This window comes from Microtus ochrogaster, unplaced genomic scaffold, assembly GCF_000317375.1.
Source record: "Microtus ochrogaster isolate Prairie Vole_2 unplaced genomic scaffold, MicOch1.0 UNK250, whole genome shotgun sequence".
Lineage (NCBI taxonomy): Eukaryota > Metazoa > Chordata > Mammalia > Rodentia > Cricetidae > Microtus > Microtus ochrogaster.
Window position 1 is genome coordinate 2,101 of NW_004949348.1, and position 11,525 is coordinate 13,625.

An 11,525-nucleotide genomic window follows, 5' to 3' on the forward strand; every position below is an offset into this window, starting at 1 on the left:
TGCTGAGAATTGAACTCAGGACCTTTGGAAGAGCAGGCAATGCTCTTAACCACTGAGCCATCTCTCCAGCCTGAACTACAAGATTCTAATAAAAATCAAATTATAGGAAATCACTGGCCATCACACATCCTGTACACTCCAGTTCTCTCCTTTACCAATAACAGAAAATGGGTTGGGTGGGAGGGCTGTTTCACCAAAATTTGCAATATTCACTTGAAGCCCTCTGATGTTTTTACTATACAGAAAATAGTTTTGATTGCTGAAAGCATCTCATTCTCTTATGATAAAGAAAATTATATCTGTTAGGATCACTTAGACACCATTTTGTTTCCTAAAATTGGTGATTGCCTCTAAGTCTGCTTCAGAGGAAGTTAAAACTTTTTAAAAGAAATTTCAAGAAAAGCGACTTTTAAAGAATCAATGTACATGTAAATTAACTTGCTTTACTCCAACTGCTTTATAAGTCATACTTTTGAAAACAAAATATTGCCATATTTTGAGAATGATTGTGTATGAGAGCAAAAGCCTTAAATATGTGTACATTTGATATACAAAAACAGAGGTTGTCAGGTCCCCTGGATTGGTATTAGTAGAGATTTATTAACTTCCCAACTTGAGTGTAGGTTTGAACTCAGGTGATCCACACACAAAAAAAATATGTGCTGAGCCACCTGCATTGGACAGTCAGCTACATGGCTCAAAGGTATTGATTTCCTTTTTTTCCTTTTAGAGAAAGGGTTTCTTAGCAGCTTTGGTGCCTGTCCTGGAACTAGCTTTTGTAGACCAGGCTAGCCTCAAACTCACAGATATCCCCCTGCCTTGGCCTTCTGAGTGCTGGGATTAAGGCATGTGCCACGATGACCCGGCATATGCATAATTTTAAAAGTGTGAATTGGTACAGTCATGTAAGAGCTTTGAAGGTATAAAATAGAGGACACTCAAGGTCACTGCCCTGGAAAGCAACCTGATTCAACATAACAGAAATTGTCTCAGAAACAATATTTCTATCAGGATGGAAATGCAGCTCTTCTAGAATTAATATGCCTTTTTCACTGAGAAATCACCTTGCACATTTAGGAATTTAATAAAAAAAAAGTCGCTTTAGTGAAGGTATGCATCAATCTCTGTCCAATGCTCAAAGGGGAGCTAGGATAGGAAGATTTTGCATTTATGCTGTTATCCTTAAGTATCTTTTAGGATCATGGTTCAGATAATACGTTGAACAAATGAAATAGAAACAAGCAACTTGTAAGTCTAGATATTTAGGCAAAAATATTCCCAAAATAAGTACACCAGTGACTTGTTACAGCAGGCCATTCTTCACTGATGGGGTTCTAAGGTGAAGGTAACAAGGGATGAGACAGCCTGGACAAGTAAAAGGTAAAAAATGATAGGGTGGGGAGGTGTTGCAGAAGATACATCCCATGCACAGTAAGCTTCTTTAGAAAATAGCATCCTGTCAGGTAGTGGTGTAACACACCTTTAATCCCAAGACACAGGGTAAAGAGCCACGTGGTTCTCTGTGAGTACAAGGTCAGCCTGGTCTACAGAGTGAGTTCCAAGACAGTCAGTGCTATCCGAGAGAAACACTTGTATCAACAACAAAAATAAGCAAACAAACAAACACAAAACAAAACAAGATGACAGCTAGCATTTTGTAAACTAATTCCTGGGGGGGGGGCGGGATGGAAGGATTATATGAAGTCAGCAGAAACTATCATACAATGAAACAAATTTAGGAGGAGCCTAGTCTAACAATTCTACACAAGGGGTACACGGCATAGCACATCTTGATATCCTTCCTAAGCTCAGAGCAACCTTGTTATTGGTAACCATAGCTCCACAGAGTGGGAAAGGTTGGGTTGTCAAGATCAGAAGCAACCCCTCCACAAAGGCCTTGGCACCAGACTATTTTGGGCTTTCCTGTTTTTAGAGAAGGAGCTCTGTTTTTATTATCAAAACATCAGGTCCTTAGAGAAACTCACAAGGCTTAGGCCCCAGGCTCTTACTAGGTCTCCCAATAATATCCCACCTCTCTGCCTGAGGTCCTAAATTAAAGACTTGATTGATCAGCCCAGTCCTTCACACAACAGTGTTTCACATTTCAAATATGTGTCACCTGGTATCATATTGCCCATCTGGTAGAACTATGCTTTTCTCAAAAGGAAAACAGGAACTTTAAGGCAAACCAGGCCTTAAGGTTGGTTGTGACCTTGTAATGCCTCCTTGAGCAGCCTGGGAAGAGGCCTGTTCTTTGATATTTTGATGGGCCTACTGTTTTGTTTTGTTTTTTTCCAAATCAATAATGGCTTCTTTGAAATGCTTTGGAGCCAAATATTTGCACAATCCAGGTGAATGATGCACACCCAAGCATTCTAACCTCTACCAGCTCTGATTAGCATATACTAAGCTTTTGGGTATTTTAGGCACAGTACTCCCTCTGCTAAATTCTACTTTATGAGACTTAATTATTTTCTAAGCATTGGTAAATTCTTTATATCAACAATTCTACTCTTCTACATTATGGTATAGTGGTGGAGTGCTAGCCAGCATGTGAGATGCCTTTGATAAGCTCCACAAATTTAAATATAAATGGAGATTATATTTAAAGCTTAAATGCAAAGTGCTCAATATTGAGAAGATATTGGAAAATGTAGCCCTCTCTGAGTTTGGCAACTTGATTCTATGAACGCATCGACCCTGTTGAAGTTGACTAAAAAAGTGTTTGTACACCCAGCTTCCTGCTGCTCCCAATACTCTTTAAGCAGATTAAGCCATAGAGCAAAGTTATTCAGAGGTCTGCCCATAGGCCCATGAGTTAGCAGGGACCATGTCGGACTTCACAACACAGGGAATATGGCGGCAGGTTCCCACCCAGATACAGGGAGGCTGCACCATAGTGTTTTTCCCACCTCACCCTTTGCTCCTCCCTATCAGGAGACAAAATTCCCTCACTCACCATGTTGTGCTTCTCCATTTTGCCAAAGTTCTCAGGTCATCGTCTCCTTACAACAGCAACCGCACCCAAGAACAGGAATCCACAGGCGCCAGCTCCTCTGCAAAGCCAAGACTGAAGGCAGCTGCCTGGAAGAGACTTGCACTGCTTCTGACTGGCAGGTCACCTGGAGTGCATGATTGGCTAGTGAGTCCTGAGTAACAAGAGCACTTCCCATGGGGCTACAGTGTGCTTAAAGGGACAGAATACTGGTTCCTGTCTATTCCATTCACCCCAACAGGGAACTTTTCCAGATCTGAGAATGTATGCATTTCAATAGCACTTGCCCCTGGCTACAAAAGCAATCAATGTCATCTTCTTCCACTCCAAAGGAACTTTCCCTACTTCCTGCTGGATGCAACATAACTAGCTAGCTTGTACAGTGCACTGTGCTAGGTGGGCCGAGCAATTTCCTGTCCTACAGGGGTAAGGATACCTAGGATACTAACAACTAAAAAAGGTTTAAAGTTACAAAATGAAATATTTTTTCTGTGGCTTCATTCTGAGGTCAGATGAACTAAAGGTACTTTGTGCATGGTTTTCACAGGGATTTTACATGACAGAAAAGAGAAAAGTAAAAACCAGGTCTCAATCAAGATGATTAGTCTTTCTACATCGGAGAGCTGGATGAGGCCTCCATTGTTTATGAGTTTTATTCCTTAAATTGGAAGCAAACTTCAGGCAAAGGAATAATAATAAAAAGAGTAGTGTTCAGGGAAATTTGAATAAGTAGAGAATAATGGAGCTAGGAAGAATGTCTTCGTGAGCACTATTGTGAGCCAGCACATCTCCCTCCATGGTCAGGTGAATAAAATATACAACTGCAGTATTCAAGATTCTCTACATGAACAGGACAGGTAGAATGATTCTCACCATTATGTAAAAAGCGAGCTTATGAAGTCTGACATGCTGTGGTCCAGGTAACTTAAGAACAGCTGCTTAGCCGGGCGATGGTGGCGCACGCCTTTAATCCCAGCACTCAGGAGGCAGAGGCAGGCAGATCTCTGTGAGTTTAAGACCAGCCTGGTCTACAGAGCTAGTTCCAGGACAGGCTCCACAACCACAGAGAAACCCTGTCTCAAAAAAAAGAACAGCTGCTTACCAATGGCAATTGAAGAATCCAATAGATTGCTTCTCAGCCTTTTGTCTAAATCAAGTGAAGAATCCAGTAGTTGTTCTGCCCACAGTGCTCAATGTCTCAGCTGGTTTAAGTATTCACCAAAGTTACAATGAAGTAGGCTCTAATGCTAGTAAAGAAATGAACTTGGTAGCCAGAGCTAGAGTACTGAGGCAAAAAAGAGACTTTTCTCCTTCTAAATACTTTATATGAGCCAGGCAGTGGTGGCGCTCGCATTTAATCCCAGCACTCAGAGGCAGAGGCAGGCGGATCTCTGCGAGTTCTAGGCCAGCCTGGTCTACAAGAGCTAGTGCCAGGACAGGCTCCAAAGATACAGACAAACCCTGTCTCAAAAAACTTAAAAAAAAAATACTTTATATGTGACTGCTGCTACCAGAATGTAAGATGCTGACTAAAATTGGGTCATAGTCTTTGATTCGGATTTACTTTTTGGTGATTTCAAGACAGGATTTTTCTGTGTAGTTGTGGAACTCATTCTGTAGGCCAGACTGGTTTAGAACTCAGAAAATCCCATCTCTCCAGTCCCATCATTCAATTATAATTCTAAATGTGACTTTAGAACTGGAGACAGAGTTTACTTTCCCATTCTTTGGTGGTCAGAGCTTTGATGGTGGTATTTCCCTTTTAAGCATCAATTTACTTAATTTTAAATTTTAATAGACTTAAGGAACAAATGACTACAAGAATAAACTAATAAATAGCTTTCCACTAGCAAGTACCTATCAACTTTATCAAAACAAATAACCATATCTTGTCATGAATCTAATGGCTCATACTCTTTTATAAATTATTTTTTGTCAGAAGTAGCGCTTAAACCTTTGCTTCACACTTTCCCATATTGCTTATCTTATTACAGAATGAAAGGTTATTGTTTTAAAATGTATATAACATGATACGAAAGTATTTGCTAAAAAGCGTTTCAGATGTGTAATTAGAGTATAAATAGAAAAATTAGCAACTAAAAGTTTAAAACTTTAATTGGCTAAAAATCACAGTATAATTGTCAGGATTCTCTAGAGTCACAGAATTTATGGACTAAATCTGTCTCTCTCTCTCTCCTCTCTCTATCTCTCTCTATCTCTCTCTCTCTCTCTCTTCCTATCAGTGTGTATATGAGAATTTATTGGAATAATTTACAGAGTAAAGTCCAACAATGGCTGTCAGGGAATGGAAAGTTCAAGAATCTCGATGTTGCTCAGACCCACCAGATTGTTGTCTCAACTGTTTTGTATATATATACTAGAATCCTAAAGAAGTAGACTTCAATGACAATAAAGTAATACCTGTGGTGACAAGCTGAGGAAACACAGAGAGATGTTGGAACCCACAAGACTATACAGTGAATGCACAGATAACAGACGAATAGGCAGATGCAAGGGACATGTATATGTCTTTGTCCACATGGAGCATCCCATTTTGCAGAGCTGTGGGGACACTTGTCTTTTGGAAAAGTAACTCTCATATCTGTGGAAACCTTGTGAAGCCATAATTCTTCCCTTAGAAATAGGATTTGTTCCCAAAACACCTCAGCATTGTGACTTCTGCAGGACAATGGAGAGAACTTGCTCCATTCCCCCACACCAGGAGGCCTCAGAGTGACAACATTCATTCTTTGTTCTAACACTCAAATTTACACAGAGTCAACCCCACAAAATTACCAACTCACAGACCACATAGAAATTTGTATAGAAAACAGGCACTGAGCAAAAAGGCAGCATGCTCTACCTTTGCTAAAAAACAAATCTGGGCATCAGTCTGGACTACAGAATGAGTTCCATAACTACACAGATAAATTTCTGTCTTGAAATCTTAAAAAAAAATCCAATTCAAACAAAGACTTTGACCCAACTTTAACAGCATCTCATGTTCTGGTAGCAGCTGTCACATATAAAGTATACTGAAGAAGAAAAGGTTTGTTTTTCTTGTTGTTGTTGTTGTTGTTGTTGTTTTACCTCTTTGCCTTAGCTCTGGCTACCAAGCTTATTCCTATACTAGCGTTAGAGCCTATTTCTTTTTAATCTTGGCGAATATTTAAAACTAACTGAGACATCATGCCTCATGGCTGAACAACTACTGGATATTTCACTTGATCTTAGACAAAAGGCTGAGAACCAATCTCCTGCATTCTTCAATTTTCATTGGTAGGCAACCATTTTTAGATGACCTGAACCGCAGCTTGTGAGACATTTTAATAAGCTCACTTTTTACATAATGGTGAGATTCATTCTACCTGTCCTGTTCATGTAGAGAATCTTGAATACTGCAGTTGTATATTTTATTTACCTGACCATGGAGGGAGACATGCTGGCTAACAATAGTGCTCATGAAGACATTCTTCTGAGATCCATTATTCTCTATGTATTCAAATTTCCATGAACACTACTCTTTTGATTTTTATACATTTGCCTGGAGCTTGCTTTGAACTTCAGGATTAAAACTCACAAAGCAATGGAGCCATCATCCAGCTTTCTGATGGGGGAAAGACCTGTCATTTTGTTTAAGATGTGGCTCCTGCTTTTCTCTTTTCTGTTGTGTGAAATATCTATGAAAACCATGTAAAAAGTACCTCCAGTTCATCTGACCTCAGCATGAAGCCACAGAACAAACATCTCCTTTTGACCTTAAAACTCTCTTTAACTGTTAATATCCTGGGCATCCTTCCCCGTGTGGGACAGGAAATCACTGCACCCAGCTAGCACAGTGCACAGTACAGGCTAGCTAGTCACAGTGTGTCCTGGAGGAAAAACGGAAAGTTCCTATGGAGTGCAAGAAGACGGCAGTGGCTGCTTTTGGAGCCAGGGGCGAGTGCAATTGAAATGCAAATCTTGGCCGATCTAGAAAAGATCTTTGACTGGAATGGCCAGGAGCCACTGTGCTGTGTCTTTAAGCACACTATAACCCCAAAGGAGGTGTTCTTGTCACTCAGATCTCACTAGCCAATCAGGCCCTCCAGGTGACCTGCCAGTCTGAAGCATTGCAGGGCTCTTCCGGGCACCCGATTTCAGACTCAGTTTCACGGAGGCACTGGCGACAGTGGTTTCCTGTGCTGCAGCGAAGTTGCTGCTGCTGGCAGATGGTGAACTGAGAGCTTTGGGGAGCTGGGGAACCACAACATGGTGAGCAGGGGAATGCTGTCTCCAGATGGGGAGGGGCAGTGGGTGAGGGGCGGAAGACAGTGTGCTGCGTCCTCCCGGGATCCGTGTGGGAACCTGCCGCCAGATTCCCTGTGTTGTGAAGTCCCATGCTGTCCTTGTTAATTTCTCGACCTAGGGACAGAACTCTGAATAACTTGTGCTGTGACATTAATCTGCTTAGAGAATTGGGAGCATGGTGATCTGTTTACAAACATCTTTCTTGTAAACTTCAGCATGCACTGTGCAGCGATATGGAGGCAAAGCACAGGCACAAGTAAAATTAAAAACAGGTTAAATGACAAAAGAATAAAATTCTCCAAGTAATATCGCATAGCTGAGACAGACAACAGCCAGGGATAGCTAAAATTAACTCTCTCTCCTCCTTCCTGGAAGAAACTGGTCTTCTGAGTCAGTCTGCACAGAGGCAAAAGCAGCCTTGTTCTGATTGAAAAATAACTCAGTAAAGACATCCAACTAAAAGCACTGACCACTGTAAAATAGGTGGCTTATTTCCTGTTTCATGTATTTGTGTTCTGTGTCTGTTGTTTTTGTGAGTATTGTTATATCGATACATGTCTCTTAGATGAAATATCATTAAAATGTTGCATAGGACCCAAAGCACTTGAATATCATGGTGCCATGTTCTTGATTTTTCAGCTAAGACTTTAAGATACAAGATGAACATGCCAGTATTACTTATCCATCATTTTTATAATTTCTATAAGTTCCTGCATGACTTTGAGGTGAGAATGTCCCTAAATATCTCAGCTTTTAAATTGTGATAATGTTCAGAAGTGGATTTGGTAACTGAGTATGTTTAGAGGAGAGATGGCTCAGTGGTTAAGAGCATTGCCTGTGCCGGGCGGTGGTGGCGCACGCCTTTAATCCCAGCACTCGGGAGGCAGAGGCAGGCGGATCTCTGTGAGTTCGAGACCAGCCTGGTCTACAAGAGCTAGTTCCAGGACAGGCTCCAAAACCACAGAGAAACCCTGTCTCGAAAAACCAAGAAAACAAAAAAAAAAATAAAAATAAAAAGAGCATTGCCTGCTCTTTCAAAGGTCCTGAGTTCAATTCCCAGCAACCACATGGTGGCTCACAACCATCTGTAATGAGGTCTGGTGCCCTGTTCTGGCCTTTAGGCATACACACAGACAGAATATTGTATATATGATAAATTAATTAATTATTCACTTAATTAAAAAAAAGAGAGAACTCAACCTTAACATGGCCCGACTCCCTAAGTAAAATCCCCATGCTTTCATTTTTAAGAAAATCATTGTTTGGAAATATTTGCCCATGTTCTTGCATTTTGGAAGCAAGAAATTTTGTCATTCCTTCTCTTTTGGCTGTTGTGATGGCTTTTCTTGGTAGCCAAACTGATTACCTGTGGAAGACACAAATGCACAATGAATTTGGGTACATCTGTGAGACACTTTACCTCAAGGTTTTTAAGTGGCGAAACTTTATATTAATCTGAATCTTTTGAGCTAACTAGAACCGCCTTTAATCTGGGTGAGACCTTCTGGTGGCAGTCTACATATGTAAAGAATATTGAAGAAGGAAGCTTTTCCTCTTTGTGTGATTTCTCTGCCTGTGGTTGGGAAGGTCATTCTTTTACTCTTTAGAGTCCAGTTCTTAGGAATTTTGGTATATCCTGAAGATCCTCTGAGAACACTGGCCTGATGGGTTGAATAGCTATTGAATTCTTCCACTTTCTATTGGTAGACAGTCAAGGTTGGACTAGCTGGCCCACAGCCTAATAAATCCACTTTTGAAATACATACATAGACTTTGTTCTATCAGTTCCAGTCAAGCACAGAATCTTGACAAACACTGCCATGATTTCATTTTCCCACTGAGTAAACGGTTGTAGCTAATATAGAGCACATACAACCATTCTTCCTTGCTCCATGTCTCCCTAAGTGTTCAGTATATTCTAAAGACTACACTTTTTATTTTCTTAAGTTGTCAGGAGATTGAAATGGATTTAACTGAAAAACCCCTAATGCCATGGCGCCATCATCCAGTCTTCTGATGGGAGAAAGACCTAACATCTTGGATTTTATTTCTCATTTTTGCTTTTCTCTCCTGGTTGTCTGAAGTCCCTGCTACATCCAGATACCTTCACTTCGCCCAATCTCAGTGTAAAGCCACAGATCATTTGCCTTTTTTCCCCTAAAATCTCTCTTAATTTTGGGTACCCTTCCACCTGGGAAAATGGGGAAGCATTTTGTAATGGGCTAGTCACATTGTGTCCAGGCAGAAGAATGGGAAGAGTCTATGCAGTGCAGGATGCTTGCTGGGTCAGCTTTAAGAGTCAAAGCAAGTGTTACTGAAATGCTTTTCTCTGTAGATTTGGAATCTGGGTCTGGAGGGGGATGCAGTGCCAGGAATCACTGTGCTGTGTCTTTAAGCACACTGTATCTTCAAGGGACCTGTTCGTGTCCCTCAGTCACCACAAGCTAGTCAGGTCCTTCATTCAGGCCTGCCAGTCAGAAATGGTACAGGGCTTTTGCCGGGGTGAGGATGCAAAGCTGACTTTGTAGCATAGTAGGATTCAGTGGTTTTGTGTGTTGTTCTATGAAGACAGGAGACTTACGGCAAGCTGCAATATTTTAAAGTAATCGCTCAGCCATTCTTTCATGAGTGACTTATTAGAACCAAGGGCTTTGGTGAGGGTTAAGACAAAAGGCAAGGATTTTTTGCATTATTGCTTTGGGAACCAAGTGGCTGATTTATCTGTAGATTCCCTATAGGAAGCTCACTTTCTGTTACATGTTTGTGAATTAATTCCAACAACTCAGATGGTTGCCTATTCTTTTGGGACTTATTGATCTCTTTTCCCTAGCTATGGGAGAAAACAATTTCCCACTGCCAGGCCATTATTTCTCTTTCCTAGATAAATGCCAAGCTCTCCCTTCCTGCAGTTATCTTTAGCAGGAGCCATTTGGTCAGTGTTTAGGGTATAGCCAAATGCAACTCATTTAAGATATTCTCAGCTATTCAAGGACAGAGAAGTACTGTTTGCCCAAAGGTGGCAACTCACAGATGCTCAGATAGAAGTATAAGCTTGTTTTGGTTTTACCTCACTTATGGGAATATAATAACATGAAAATCATCAAAACATTTCTACCTCCTTGCACTTACCTTCACCTCAGTTTACTGATGACTTTAGTTCAGGAAACTTACTGCTTGTGTTTTACTATCAAGGACAGCTGCAGAGACAATTAACTGAAATCCCGAGAAAGATCGCCTGCTGGTGTCACAGACCCACAGTGCCCACTCTCAGAATGGTTGATAGCAGCATACTCCAGAACTGATTATCTAGAGGCCTGGGTCTCCTCTTTGTTTTCACTATTAGAACAATACGTGTAAACTCAGACCTAGGTCCATGGAAATTGCAGTGTCTGGTGCTGATCAGATCAGATCAGCAGCCTTTAGCCTCCCCCTGACTGGTGGTTTCCCTGTCCCCTTTAGAAGTACTGTGAGGAAAAAAAGTGGCATGGTGATTTTAAAAACAATCCATCCCCTATTCATAAAGTTACTGAAGATATGCCATGGGAGAGTCATTCTGTCTACTTGAGTACTGAACTCCTCCTCAGCTGAATTCACCTTTTGATCAGTATTTATGTGGAATAAAAGGATCTTTAGGCCCTTTTCCCATTTGCAGAGATTATCCACATTCCTCTTCCTCAGATGTCTTCTCTCACCAATTTTCTAATCATGTTTTTTACTAATCCTTGATCCTCCAGTCAAACCACTGGATAACGTCCATCAATAAGTAAATTCTTAGTTGCACATTAGATCATTTCTCCTTCCAAATAAATGGTATGAAAATGTATACTGTTTGAAGTTATGCCCACTGTGAAGATTTCCCTTCACAAGTACTTTTCAGGGTTGTCCCAGCTGTTTCTTCAGCTGTCCAACTCTGGGTGGTTACAGGATGATGTATAGAGCCATCAGCCAGGGCCTAGTCTTATCTTCCTCATTTGATGTCAGGGATTGTGATACCTACAGAATTTCTTATTGTACAGGATTGTTTCGGCAATCCTGGGTTTTTGCCTTTCCCTATGAAGTTGACTACCATTCATTTGAGGTCTGGGAGAATTTTGCTGGGATTTTGATGGACATTGCAATTAATCTGTAGATTGCTTTTGGTAAGATTGCCATTTCTAGGGGACTGGAGAGATGGCTCAGTGGTTAAGAGCATTGACTGCTCTTCCAGAGGTCCTGAGTTAATTCCCAGCAACCATATGTG

At 41.0% G+C, this 11,525-nt stretch overlaps 1 pseudogene; it reads left to right on the top strand.

The window, feature by feature from the left end:
- Window positions 1-7,098: 7,098 nt before the first annotated feature.
- LOC101995939 overlaps window positions 7,099-11,525 on the top strand; it is a 51,694-nt pseudogene continuing 47,267 nt past the window's right edge.